Below are 15789 nucleotides of genomic sequence, written 5' to 3'. Positions count from 1 at the left end.
TATGTTATAGAGACAGGTTGATTTCATTGTGAGCAGCATGCATAAAGTACTTATATATATCGGAGAATTTCATATGCTTCAAATATTGGCCATGCGACATTTTCTGTGAGGGTGAATTTTATTATGCAAGCATAAAGTAGGTAATTTTCATTTTTAACATCAAAGTGAGATGAAGTCAGAGTTAGTTAAGTTTTTTAACAAAATAAAATAATTAATGGTCATTATAGTAGGTGAAGTCAGAGTAGGTTGACTTTGACACATTATTATAAACCTGAGGAAAAAGTCATTGAATGATTATTTTCTTCAAAGGTGAGATTGCAAATGACCTTAAAATTTAAATTTAATCTAATTAATTACTAAGGTAAAGGGTTTCCTTTTTCTTTTCTCGAATCTACTTCATTGAATCTGATTTTTTTAGTAAGGTAAATAACATTACCTTGTAATGAGTGCCAACCTTAAATAAGGGTTAAGATACCTTGTACGGCCGATAACAAAACTAATAAACTTACCTTACTGAATAAGCTTATCCAAATACACTCAATTTAATTGTGATTAACGTAAATTCTTCATTGTTACGCCTCAAAATGTAAGGAATGATTTGTGCTTCTTCAACTTTGTGCAGCTGTACCCGCTGACCTGACCTCTTCATGATGGCAATATAAAGTCATGCAAACTTCAAGAAACTACACAGAGATATCAACTTCCGCATCCTAGTGTGCTTATGTTTCCATATATACATGCAGAAAGAGTACTAATGCATATGTTTATGCCATCAACCTTGCTCTTGAAGGTAAGTCATATGCATGTATGTATGCACTTGTATGAAGAGTTATACATATGATTATTAATTTAGTCCATTTTATAACTTTGAATTAATATTGTAGAACTTTACATTTCCATGCTTTCATTTGTCCATTAGATATTGATTTATTCTCCACCATTTAGATTCTGTCTTCAATAAAATAGTATATCTTACACAACGGATAATTTCATAATGTATATATCATTACATTATTCATAGAGTTTGATATATTTCTTAATATCTTTTGCAAACTCTTTGATTGTTATAAGAAAGCAAAACTTCTTTCATTCACACTAAGAATATCAATATTGAACATGAACAAAATTATCTTTTAAATGATGGAAGAGTGAAGTTTATTTAAAGTGAAAAAGACACACACATAGTATAAAATAATCTAGATTCCACTCTGCATACATGAATTCATTGATGTAAAACAGTACTATAATTTAAAACACAAATCGTAGTACATTAATAAAATGTGTTGTTTTGCATAGAGAGCAAAGGCAGAAAGCTATAGGCAAATTAAATGTGCATGACATGAAATTACATCACTAAAATTTCAATACAACAAAAGCAACAACAACTTATATATGGAAACACCGACAACACAATTACAACAATGAAAACTTATCCGACTAAGTAAGTTCGGCTATATGAATCATTAGACGTTATTCATCTTGGTTAAAGACCAGAGCTAGCTTCAAGAATATTATTTAACGTGAATTCTTTCTTTAATGTCCTTCTTACTTTTTCTCTCCATCTTTTCACAGGATGGACAACAACACAATTATTCTTTGAACCCTTGGTATTTGATGAAGCTGGTAACCAATAATAACAACAGTACTAGACACTATTGATTGTGGTGATCATGAACCCTCTTTGTGATGTGATCGTTAACGTGTTGGCTGAAAGTAGCACTCACGAGTGGCGATTCCCACAGAACCCCAAGCTCATCGTCATAACCTTGCGATGCAGAAGCAGTGGTGATTGAACCCAGATGATGATCATCGACACGATCATCACATGGCAGTGGATTAATGCTACGCTCACTGGGTGTGGGGATCTCTGTTTGCACGTGGTGCTGCTGCTGCTGCGCCTCAAAAGCATCATCGTTGATCAAAGAGTTGAGGAAGGAAGAAAAGACATCGTCGGAGTAATAATTGATGTTGATACCATCGTTGTTGCAATCCTCGTTGTTGTTGTCCATGAAACCCATTGCAGAAACATCATCGGTGGCAGCAGCTGGTACTGGGTTATGGTTATCACAGGGATTAGAAAGTGGAGGAGGTTGGTGATGTTGACCTAGATGATTAAGATGAACTCCTTGGTTAAACATGTTGGTGAGATCGTGATGAAAAGGGTTAATGTTGTTGTTGGTGATGATCACTGGAGGAGGTTTAGAAGGTGGAATAGTAGAAGTTGTTGAAGAAGAAGGAACGGCAATAGATGGTGGGTTAAGAGGCTTGTGGGTTCTTGGATCAATCCCTTGGTTAATAAGCTTCTTACTTAGATGGGTATTCCAATAGTTCTTTATTTCATTGTCTGTTCTTCCAGGAATCCTCCCAGCTATCAAAGACCACCTGCCACATCCAATGTGGAGACAACAAATTAATAAACCCTAGTTAGAAAAAAAAGTGTAAGAACCCTAATTTTTGTGGGAATAATTGATCAGTTAAACCTAAACCCTTAAACGGAAGATGGTATGTGTACCGATTGCCCAGGAGGCGGTGTAGGCGGAGGATGAGATCTTCCTCGTCGGGGGCGATGTGGCCGCGCTTGACGGAGGGGCGGAGGTAGTTCATCCAGCGGAGGCGGCAGCTCTTGCCGCAGCGGAGAAGGCCGGCGCGCTTCGGGAGCGTTCTCCACCGTCCTTCTCCTTCTTTATTGATGTAATTCGCTAACACCTCGTCCTCCTCTGGCGTCCATGGCCCTCGCTTCAACCCAACATTGTTGCAGCATGGAGAGTAGTTGGTACCAATGTTGTTGTTGTTGTTGGTACTTTTGTTACTATTGTTCTTCACCTTGGTCTTGGTTGTTGCTAATGTTGGTAGTGATGGGTTTCTCATTTTCTTCTTCTTCTTCTGAATTTAGGGGAATTAATGGAAGTAGAAGAATGAAGAATATATGGTGAGTAAGTTTTGGGTTTGGGAAGGAAATGATAATGGAAATTGGAAGGAGGTGCCAATATAATTGTCTCTTTATGGTATCTTCTTTGCTTTTTCTGCTTTCAAATACCAATGAACACGCGCTGAGGCGCGGCACTGAGATCCACGTGTGGATGGATATTTCTATTTCTGTTGCCATGACAACTAAACCTTTTTGTTTTTTCCTGTTGCCTTTAATTATTCTGTTTCTCTGTCTCCTTTTTTTTTTTAAATATATATATATATATATATATATATATATATATATATATATATATATATATATATATATTAACTCTGGTACAAAGTATACAAACAAGCACGATGCAAGGATTAACGGACAGTAATTTCATTTTTCTGCAACTGTAATCTTATGTGATGTGATTTAGTTAGTTGTTTAATTTCAGTTAAAAGATCGTGTTATTAAGTGACACGTGCTTATAAAAAAAGGTGAGCTCGTTTCACTATATATCACTCTGCTTTATTAATACAGTTTAAGAACTGATTAGTCCTACTTAATTACTGTATTTGTTTGTTGTGAGACTATATTTTTTTTTCTATTTTAATATTTTTTTAGTTTTTTAATATTTCTGGCATATTAAAATTTTTGTTTTAAGTCTTTATGATCAAATTAAATGATGACATTATAATATGATACCATTATAATCATTAATAATTTTAAAAATTTTAATTTATAAGATAATACTTATTATTTAATTAATGATGTAAATTTAAAATAAAAATTTCAACATATCGAAGACTTAAAATAATAAAAATTTTATTAGAGATTCAGAATAAAATTCAATCATTTATTAAATATTTTAAAAAATTTAAGTCATATTTTTTTTATTATTTGTCTTTTTTCTTTATTACATTTTCTTTTAAATATAAGTGATTAATAAAAAGAAATGAAAATAGAGAAGTGAAAAATTAAATGAATGGAAGTAGATGAAAAAAGAGTGAGGATAAAAGTGTTTAGTTTAAGAGAAATTGAGAAAGATAGAAAACAAATAAATAAAAAACCTTAACATTAAACATGATCTGTCCTTGTTGATGAGGAAAAAAAAACAATTACAATGCTTGTTTGGTTTCATTTGTATGAAGAAATAAAAAGAATGAAATGAATACTTTGTAGTGTTTTTTTCACTTATTTCTTTTCTACCAAACACATTTTATTTCTTCTTTTCTCCCCTTCTTTTTTACCTTTCCTTCTTATTTTCTCTCTATTTCATACCTACTAAATACTAATATTTTACTCTCAATTTATTCTCTCTTACTAGATGTCAAATAAATTATGAATGTTTATAAGTCATTTTTGTTAATTATTTCATGTTATTTTTCATATTTACTTTTAGGATTACTAATAATGCTTTTTTTTTTTCTCTTTTTAACTTTTTACATGATCTTCTATCGTTATACGTGGATCAGTACTTTGATATTTTATGAAAATATTAAAGGAAATGTTATAAAATATATATGAAATGTAAAAATATGTACGTAATATATTAATTAGGAATTATTTTGAATATAATTTTTTAAAATAATTATTATTAAAATAAAAAAATCTTATCATACAAAACAATCTACGTCATATGATGATGATGGGTCTACGGTGGGAAAGTGAAAGATAATGTTTCACACCGTGTGTGAGTTTGGAAATTGCAAGTTCAGGTTGGCCAAATGTAATTTGAGTCGCAAGATTCTTCGTTATTAAAAAAAATCAGATGTATTTAGTACATTGAGAAGCGTAGAGATGGCGATGGAGATGCTTTATGAGCTGAAGGTTGAGGGAGCTCACAGCCCCAACCACCGAAGTCCTCAAACTCAAACCACCATTCAAGCATACCTTGTTCTTCCATATTCCTCCTCCGGAACACGCCTCATGTCCCCGTGCACCAGAGGCCCAATTCTTCTGTCCCCCCGTATCAGCGTTACCACCCCACAACGCTCCGTCCCTCGGTCCAGGCATGTACATCACCCTCCTTCTTATTTCCTTCATCCCCTTCTGCACCACTCACATTGACATTCTAAATTTACTTCTTGCCCTCATCTCTCTCTCTCTCTCTTCCCATCCCATCTCACACTGCAACCTCTTCTCAGAAAGGAAAGGAAACGAATTGACTAATGATAAACAAAAACCAAAGGTTCTCTTTGCAATTTGCACTCATGCCTCTCTGAAGATATTTATTTATTAAATAAAAGAGATCTCTCATTTTCTTTTATAAAATAAAGTTTAATTATCTATTTAATTTTTATAATTTTCAAACTTATCCTGTTTAGTCCTTATAGTTAATAAATAAATTTTTAGTCTTTTACGTGGATATTTTAACCTCTTAATTTTACATTTTAATTATCAAAAGGTTTTTGTGTTAATTTTTTTTAACTTTTAGTTAAAAAATTTTAATGAGACTTTTTGAGAATTAAAATCTAAATTTTAGAAATTAAAAAATTTACTTATTAACTATAAATAAAGACAGAAAGAGATAAGTTTAAAAATTATAAGAAATAAATAAATAATAAAACCAAAAATAAAATAGGAATTCTTATGCCACATAGGGAGAGGATTAGATTAGGGTAAGGGATCAAATCAAATGTTATCGATTGTGAAGAACAGATACTGGGTTTTGAAGCTGTTACGACAAATAATAATGCAACAATAGATCATAACGAAGAGAAGAAAATAAGGGCCAAAGATGCACCGGTCTGGATATTGTGGAAAATATTATTTTTTAATTTGTGCACATCCTAAACCGGGTAGCCTTCAATAAAAAGGGACGACTCAAAACTGAAGAAAGTTAAAATAAATTTAAGAAAAAAGTATTTTATTTATTCATAAAATAATTTATTAAAGTTTTTGGGTTTTCTTAACTACTAATTAAATTTTTTTTATTAAATAAAGTTATGATTTTGGCGAAGAGTTATTGTTCTTTAATTATTATTTATGGTACAAATAAAAAATTAATAATTATTTGTAATATTATAATTAAAATTTATTTTTAGATATAATTTTACAATAATTTTTTTTGAGATATATTAGTACTAAAAAAAAATTCAAGAGCTTAAAGGCTTTCTTGGACTGCTTGGGCTTAAGGTGGCCCTGTCAACAAATTCTAGCCCTTGATTTTTTTAATAACGAATCTTGCAGCTCAGATTATATTGGTCCAACATTTCCAAACTCACGCACCATACGATAGATGTTTTGCTTTGGCACGGTATATATAGGCTAGGGATACATTTTAGTTAAATTTTATAAAATTCTCTTCAAATAATAACCGATTTTGACTTTTTGTCAGGAACTGACTACATATGTAACGTATCCTATCGCACGAATAAATTCCATCGACTATCATTGTCCTAGACATACTTATGTAAATTCGCACAAATCAGGGAGTTTCTGAACAACGAATTGAAGGACAAATGTTGACAACGACAACATAGTAAAAGGTATACTATTCAAATGAAAGATACGTTTTACATCGGAAAAATATATAGTGATCTTTTTGGTGATCGTTGGATGTTGAAAAATTAGCATACATGATATTTTAATAATATACATATTTGTTTGACGTTTTTTATTTTTATTTTCCTCTCAAGATATAAACTAGTATTGGATGTCCAGAAAGCATTATTAGGTGATACTCGCTCCGATTTTATTTTTTTTATCAAAAATAATTTTTAGTGTAACTAAAGTCATTTATTATAAAAGGACTGAAAAGAGTAATAGATTAATGTAATAAAGGTAAAAAAATATTAAATAAATATTAAAACAATGAATTTACTAACCATTCAATTAGATTGACAATGAATTAATTTAGAACTGTTGGACCCTGCTCTTATTTTATTAGTTGGACTTAAACGTACTTGAGAAAATTACACTTGTTTGTTAAGGTCAACGCTCATTTCCACTCGCATTTCCTCTCTCAAATCATATTTCTTTTACACTCCCTCAATAATTATGGTTACTAACAGTGTTAATTATTTTTTAAATGCCCAAATGACCCCAACCCAAATGAAATGCACCTCTCCAGTTACTCCACTCGAAAAACACGATAGACCCAATCTTGTTTGCGAAATCATTCAGAATTTGCGAAATAAAATAGACACAAGCTAGGATTTGCAAAATCTTGCTCCCAAACTGTTTGCGAAATCGAATAGATTGACAACTTTGCTTTGAAGCTTTGGTCACACGACGCATGTATGTAGATTAATAACACGATTTTGTTGCTGTTGTTGGTCGATTGATTTAATCTCTGTTCCTCAATTTACAACTTTGATCGAATCTTTGTTGCTTCTTCCTAATTCGAGTTGTTGTTGGTACTCTGATTCGAGCAGTGGACATTGTTCGAGATTGTATCCCTAGACTTTGTTAATTTAGGGCTCCACCATGTGGTGTTCTTCTATGCACTTGCTAATTCACTAGGAAAAAAACATTATAAGCCTAACCCACCATCTCACTGCATACACACAACAATAATGCAAACCCCACAACAAAGTTCATCAAATCAACCCCAAAAGAAATCAAGGAAAAACATATAACCCACACGAAATAAAACACAAGAAGATGAAAATTGTGGAAGCAAAAGAAAATAAAAACAAAAGGAGAGAAGAGAAAAGGAAAAAAATACATGTAAAAAAACTGTCGTCTACCACTGCAAAGGCAATTTTCAATCTTCGCAATCCGCCATCGTGGGCCATTGTGACGGTGGCACCACTAGATTCTCATTTCTTTCCTTCTCTTTCTTGCTTGGGAGGCACCATGGTGGGTTGTTGCGAACACTCACTACTAAAATAATAGTTTTTAACATTATTATGTTAACATTGATTATAACAAAAATGGATGTTACAAAATACGCGATACTATTTTTATAAATAAAATGTTATTGTTAACGTCGATTATTTAAAAATTAATATTTTTTAACTACTCAAAACATTGGTTTTTAGAAAATCTATGTAATATGTTAACCTTGTTATTCATTGTTCATAGTTTTTTAAAAGGGTTCCTAATTTACATTTTAAAAAATAGTTTCTCTACCCTTATTCGCCACTTCTGCTCCCAAACCTTCCCATCCCTGGCCTCCGTTTCCCCCTCCACTTGGTCCTCCCTCCTCAAGCTCACCGTGTGCTGCCCCAGCCTCTGCCATGCCGGCATCCATGTCGACCAGAACGCCACAAAATGGATGAGCATCTGTCAGAATTTGCATTTGGTCGAGCTATCGGGATCTGAGGAGAGGACATGGATGGAAACTTAGACAGTTCTGTGACGATAATTTGTCCTCTGCAACTAGCACGGCTGCGTCCACTCCCACCACTGGTGCAACTACATGCTCTTCCGAGGTTTCTTCCATAAGTGCAACGATGAGAAGAGAAGGAAGATCAATGTCGAGTGCGCCTTCTGCACGTGCCAGCCCACGTGGGATCTCCAAGCTGCCTTCTGCCCTAGACGTGACTTCGGCTACCATCTCGATGAGGAGGTGCTGAAGATGAAGAAGGCGCAAAAGAAGACCGTGCAGGCGGATGAGGAGGAAGAGAGGTTGCTCGAGGACAAAGATGACAACATGAGGAACGACCAACAGAGTTAATTATTATTTATTTTTAATTCATTATTTTGTTCTCTGTTTTGTTTTACACATATTCAAGAAAGGAAAAAAAGAAGAGACAATAAGAGGAAAAATAAAAAATGAGGAAGAGGTTTGGATTTTTAGGCAAATATGGAAATGCCATCATCCTTTCAAGGCAAATTGCTGGTTCGGTATTTTTTTTTAGTTTGTAGATCTTCTTCACGTTGCTAATGGTGGTGATGGGTAGTTAATTCGTAGATTTGGATTTTGAGATTTGAGAACAATTATGTGTTACTAGAGCGAGAGTCTCCAATCCTATTATTATTATTATCTCATTCCCGTTTTCGGTGGTTTAGTTTTATGTTACGTTATTGTAGGAACTCGATTTATGGAGCTTACGTTGCTTCTTATTAATTATTATTATTATTATTATTATTTATCTCGTTTTCTGTGTAATGTGAATTTGGGATTTATCTTATAACCAAGCTGTCTGACAAATTTCACTTGTCACTGTGTTCCGAATTACTCTTTTTTGGGCCCCAAATCCAAGCCAGTGGAGAAGGAAGATCGATGTCAAGTGTGCCTTCTGCACGTGCCAGCACACACGGGATCTCCAATCCGGCTTTTGCCTCAGACATGGCTTTGGAGAGTATCATCTATATATGTAGGTTCTTTAAATTTTTTTATAAGATACAAGGCAATCCTTTAGAAATTTAATTTTTAATTTCCCCTTGTTAAATAGTAGTTTTCTCCCATTGATTTGAAGACACTGTGAATCCATTCTGAAATTACAGTTTTCTCCAACATATTGAAGGACACTCAGATTCACTTGCTGATTCAGATGAACAGGAACTTGTCCAACAAGTTCAGGTAGTTATTTATGTGTGCACTTTACTGCATACTTTTTCCCTTCCCATTTAGACTACTTTGCTATAACCATTTTATGGTTTTAGAGCTGCATAATAATTTTGTGATAACAGATGCTTGTCTGAGAATTCATTTTAAAATAGTTATGAAAATTCAGATCATTTGCTAGTGTCACAAAAGTATTATAAGTTCTCATGAAAAAATTCAGACCATTTAGACTTTCTTATTTTATGATTTGAATTATGTATTTTGATTCTACTCTTATTTTATCTCCTCCTAAACTTTCTTTTTGAAATAACCCATGGAAAAATAGTAGAAAATTTTGTTCAGTTGTTTTAGGAGTCTAGCAAGCCTGTGGAGAGCAGTCCTCTCATATTTTAAGATTCTAGCATGCTAACATAATAAAAATTTGCCAACAATTAATATCAAAGAGAGCAAAGCTTTGGTTAGGACTTCTACTCTGCTCAAGAGTTTTCATTCTTGAGTTTTAAGTCCTTGATTTGGATGCTTGAATATGTTATCATAGCTCAATTTAACCCCTCTGCATCACCTTAACCACATTATTGTTGGTATAGCATGATAAAATGTGATTTTTTTCCTTTAAATATATTTTTTACCATAATTTTAACTAATTCCTACATGAAATATATAGTTGAATGTTAATGTGTTTTCGAAAATTAAAAACTTGATTATGTATAGCAATAGTCTAATTATAAGGAACAATCTATAGTGCCTTTTGCTTTTACATCTAACTTTCAGTTGCAAGAATATGTACGTGTGAAGTTACTTGTACTCCTACACGTGTTTAATTAGGGCCATATGAACCACCTTAATTATATGGAATAAAATGATTACAACCTTGAATATTTTATTTATTTATAATTTTTATTGACTTTGATATTTTTCCTTTTTACTGTTATATATATTGTTGGAAAGTAAAATTTTGTTCTCTTTTTCATCCTGAAAATAAGTTTTAAAACAAACTGAATATTTCCAATTATTATAGATGACACATCTACTTTATAACTAAGTTGAGTGCTTTAAATCTCCAACTACTGCATTTAGGAGTGGGCAAATAGGTGAAGTTAACATGCTTAATTGAACGAGAACCAGAAATACTGTTGAATGTCTTTGCTTGAATTTTTTTTCCCATTTTATGTGTTATCATTATGAGTTGTGTAGGCTTTATATATTATTGACCTGATTCATTAATTAATTAGGAAAATACAATGGCACTTCCCACCCCCACCCTAACTCTGATTTCCTTTTAAAAAAACAAAGAACACAATGGTCCTAAACCTATATTTGTTTTTTAATTAGGTCTAACAAAGATCTAATTAAAAAATACATACAAGTTCTAGGAACCAATTGAAAGAAAAAAAAAGTTCAGAAACTTATAGAATAATTAAACCTTTTATTTTCCGTTTTAGAGATTGTTGTCCTCTTCTCATTATGCATATGTCAATACTAGAATTTTTTCTGCCATTCCATTTAAAACCAAATTGATGTAGATTTGCTTCTTGTTGATTTAAGGCAACAATTGTTGATATTTGTCTCTTCATGCTTTTTAATACTTGCTTCACTGAGATCTATTGTTTCTGTTATCATTTAAAAAATTGAATGAGTCCACATGCTATATTTCCTGTGTTTTACCTTATGTCCCTTCAACTTATTTTCTAAGAGTTAAAAATGAAACATTAGGTATTTAAGGAATTTTATAATTGTAGAATTATGTTAATTAGCTTAGATCATAGATGATTTTATGTATTGAGATTATTATTTCGTTACTTTAAGTATTTGTTTCATTTGATAGTAATTATTCAATAATAATTTATACTGCCTGGATTGGTTCTAATTTCAATTTGCAGGTTTAAGTTAATTAACAAAATAAACAACATATTAAAGAAAAATGCAAAAACAACATTGGTTCTGGAGAATCGATGTTGTAATGCAACATACACTGATGTTGTAATGCATCTTACAACATCTGTTTTAACCAAAATTGATGTTTTTGCATTTTTGTACATTTCTTATTGTACAACATTAGTTTTCATAAAAATCAATGTTATGTAATGTATGTTAACATCAATTTTGTTGAAAACCAATGTTGTTATGTGCATTACATCATTGGTTTTTGCATAACCGATGTTATTTTTTTTATACATTTCTTACTATATAACATCGGTTTTTGTAAAAACCAATGTTGTATTGTGTATTTTAATATCGATTTTTTCATAATCGATGTTAATGTTGATACTTTTAACGTTAGTAATTTCAACATTGGTTTAAAATCATTGTTGAATTTCCAAAATAACCAATGTTAAAAATGTTTTTTTTAGTAGTGATCGTAGGTTCCCCTTCCATCCTTAGCATCTTGTCCTCTCCCTTTGACTCTCTCGATTCATTACTGACCAAGATGGCTGGTGCGGCAATGTGACTACCTCATACCCAATTGTTGCTCCATGAGACGACTGAGTAAGAACATGGTGACCTAAATCAATTACACGGAATAGGGGTTTTCTAGGAAAAAGATAAGGGTATTTTAGGGAAAATAAATTATTTAGAGGCATAGTGGCCTAGTTTTTGTTAACATTTCTAACAGTGTTAGTGGGTCAGGGAGTAACAATATAATGGATGGTAAAAATAAGGGAGTCTTTGGTATGATAAAAAAAAAGAGTGAGATTGAGTGTAATAAGTAATAGACATAGGAGTGCAAGTGTAATTTGCTAAACCCTCGACATAAAAGAAATAACAAGAGCACTATTAGAAAAAAAGTTTTCAACGTCAATTCCTGAGCACATTTAACGATAGTCTTGAAACCGTCTTTGAAGCTATTATCGTGGACGATTTTCCAACCGTCTTCGTATGTCACTTTGTAAGACGATTTTTAATTAGAAATTGTCTTAGAATGTCACATTTCTAAGATAATTTTCACTTAAAACCGTCTTAAAATCTACAAAATCTAAGATGGCTTTGATTGAAAGCAGTCTTAGAATTTCTTTTTTAAAAAAAATTAGAAAATTGAGAATTCTAAGATAGTTTTTTAAAGAACAATCTTATAATATTTTTATTTTTTATTTTTTTCTTATTTATGATTGTTTTTTCAAAGGACCTCTTTAGAATATTTTTTTTTTAAATTTCCTACCATATAAACAAACTCAATCAAAAAATGAGATTTAGTTACAAAATATTCTCAAACAGAAATAGCTATTCATGATTTTCATAAATAATTAAAAAAATATGAGATATCATGTCATATAATGTTCCCAAGCTTAAATAATTTTTCATAATTTTCACAATATGATGGAATACCAAATTCACAATATGATTCAATACCAAATTTACATACTTTTTCTACTAGATGCTAAAATTAATACAAAATTTTGCATGTAAATTAGTGTGATAAAACTTCAATTCTAATTATAGAATAACACAAAAATTAGAGAAAAATTAATATTATAAAATCTCAATTAGCTTGATAAAATTAATATTAATATAACATTGAAAAATGGTAAAACGCATTCGTAAGCATTTTTACAATATGATTCATACAAAGTGTAGAATTATTGTTAAAAACAAAAGCAAAGTGTAGATTTTTTATATATAGGGAGATTAGAATAAAAAGTAGCATTAGGTAAAAAAGGCCAAAATATTTAACATTTTTAAAAAAAATTTACAAACAACTTATGTACAAAGATTATAACCAGAAAAAGTGGTGACACCTCTCCGTGTGTGTTGGAATCGATTACTTTTTTGCCTACGTGAAGGTAGACACATCCCAAAGTTGCTAAGAGTAAGATTGGGAAAGTGTACAAGAAAAGATAAGCACCTACAATAAGAACATAATAGGGCTGTATATTAGCATAAAATAATTAAGTCAATGCAAGAATTGAAATTAATAATTGAAATAAAATTAATGACACCTTTTGAACCAAGATAAATTGTATTATTAGTCTTTGCTTTGTATCAAGGTAGCCATGTTTTTCTAAATGAAAATCCTACCCAGAAGCAATACCAACACTGCCTTATTGCAAATTGAATCCAAAAGCGTCAGAATGTAATATACCTCCTTCAAAATTCCCACTACAAATTCAAACATTAGGGCTAAGTACACAAGTTGAATATATTTAACACACATGTCAGACTTCATTCAGCCAAAAGCTCAAAGGTACGATGAAGCCTTCTCAAGTTCATATAAATTATAATAAATATGCTTCAGCAACAACATAAACAAAATGTGTACAGCTACAGCCTCATAAGTGTGGCATTTGAATCCACAAAAAGTTCCAGTGTTTATTGTGCAATATAAAGAATATGAAGCCAACCTCATCAATCAAAGAAATCTTTGTAATTTTCCCTACAAGGACACTAAAAGCAATATGATTGTCCCATAGCAGCCCAAAAATGCTCCAGCCAACCTGATCTCTAAGTAAATAGGCCAGCACAAAAAGATGCGTCAAAATATCACAAAAATGCAATCCCGTAAGTAACTGACGGTGATAGCTGCCTGGAAATATCACAAGGCTTTGATACTAGTACTCTAAATCACTACAAGAAAAATGGTCATTTCCAACGGAATTTTTCCCACGGCAAAATTTTCGTCAGAAAAGTATTCCTTACCCATGAAATTTATCGACAGAGAAATTCTGCCGAAAAACATTTCTTACCGATAAATTCAGGCTCACAGATTTGGTTCCGTCGGAAATTTCAATTAACCCAGCACAAATTGAATGAACCCTAGCGCCGTTTCAGTTTTCCTTCAAGCTCTCCTCACTCATTCTTCAGTCTGCCAGCACTCTGCCTTCACTCACTCTTCATTTTGCATTCACTCTCGGCTGGCTCACCCAATTGTCGAGTTTGTTGTTGCAGAGGCCATGTCGTGGGCAGTCCTCGGTCACCAACTCACCATCACAGGATTTCTTCACCACCACCTTGCCATAAGTAGTTCGTGGTGCTTAGTTGGCTGTTTGGGAGTCCTCCGTCACCAACTCCTCGTCGTCACATAAGCTACTACAAAGTTGTTGTAGTGGTCGCGTAGACACTGGTTGGTCCCTTTTTTTCTCCCTATGGTTGTTCCGATGATGGTTAATGTGTTCGTGGTTGTGTGTGTTTCTTTCTCCCAAAATTTCAGCTTAGTGATTAGACAGATATTGCTAAAGTTGTATAATTCACAACAATAAAACATGAAATTTGGGAAAATTTCCTACCACCCATTATTTGAGCTGTTAATATATAAAATGTAATCATTTCAAACCAAGTTTTTTTTTTATCTTTCTCGGCATGTGCTCCTGTACTTCACGCATGACTTCCATATATTCATAAAATCAGCAATACTACAAGGAAGTAGAGTTGTCATTTTGTATATGTAGTACAAAAGGTTGAAATTACTCCTATAAAAACAATTCTAAATAAATGTAAAAAATGCAATTTCATTAAGTGGTTTAACTTGCAAGTAATGAGAGCATCATAATTTGCAGATTTCTAACACTATGAATTTATGCTTGAATGCAATATTTAAGTAGTAATATGAAAACACTAAATAACTTAAGTCACATGGCTGTTTTACACCTCCATCATAACTTGAAATTCAGTACTTTTTTGTCAATAATAGATTAGAATTGAAAATTACTCACACATTATTGAAGAGATATGGTTTTCCCTATTGGCAATGAAATGCCTGAGAAGAATATAAAGCAAATATTAAGATGAGAAATAATTTAACAATCCATTAGAAAAATTGTAGCAATTTATTGGTAGAAACCAAGCAAAAACCTACAAGACAGAGATAATGCATTCAATTTGAAGCAAAAAAGTTAACTATGGCTTATAATGCGTGAAGTACAGGGAACACATAAGACGATGTTTGTTTGACCGTAAAGCATATTAAGTTACTTTGTAGTCTGCTTTATAATGGGTGGTAGCAAGGGCAATTCAAATAAGTTCTATGATGTTTGTGTTTGTTTTGAATGTTGTTATGTGCATGGACCCAACATTGAAGTTATGTAAGAAGTTATGATATCTTTGGGTATCTTAAGCAAGCTTTCGGTGAACTTTGATGTTTGCATATGGAAATCAACAGTAGAATTCCTCTGGTTGAATTAGGAATTCAACAGTGGAATTATTGTTGCAGTTTAGTGGAACTTGTAGTTTCTAATATATTTTTGTATTCTAAATTTTCAAAATTTGGTTGAATTAGAAAATGAGTAGTAGAATGTCTTTGTATGAAAGGATCTGTAATTTTGTTATAAAAATGAGAGTGACTACTCCACGAAAAATGGCTATGCAGATTTAATTTTGTTTCCATCAAACAATCTGATGTAGTTAAACACATGTAATATTGGGCAAGATACGTAAGAATTTGTTTTATAAATTAACAAAAATAATGACTCCAAAATAATGATATTTATTATAATTAGTT

At 32.0% G+C, this 15789-nt stretch overlaps 1 long non-coding RNA gene across 1 annotated transcript; it reads left to right on the top strand.

The window, feature by feature from the left end:
- Positions 1 to 3093, top strand: LOC114384770. Its single transcript, XR_003660770.1, has 3 exons — positions 1 to 140; positions 623 to 790; positions 1573 to 3093. It is a non-coding gene; the product is annotated as an uncharacterized LOC114384770 (long non-coding RNA).
- The last annotated feature ends 12696 nt before the right edge of the window (positions 3094 to 15789 follow it).

This window comes from Glycine soja, chromosome 14, assembly GCF_004193775.1.
Source record: "Glycine soja cultivar W05 chromosome 14, ASM419377v2, whole genome shotgun sequence".
In the NCBI taxonomy this organism is placed as follows: Eukaryota; Viridiplantae; Streptophyta; class Magnoliopsida; order Fabales; family Fabaceae; genus Glycine; species Glycine soja.
This window is presented reverse-complemented; position numbering and strand designations above follow the sequence as displayed.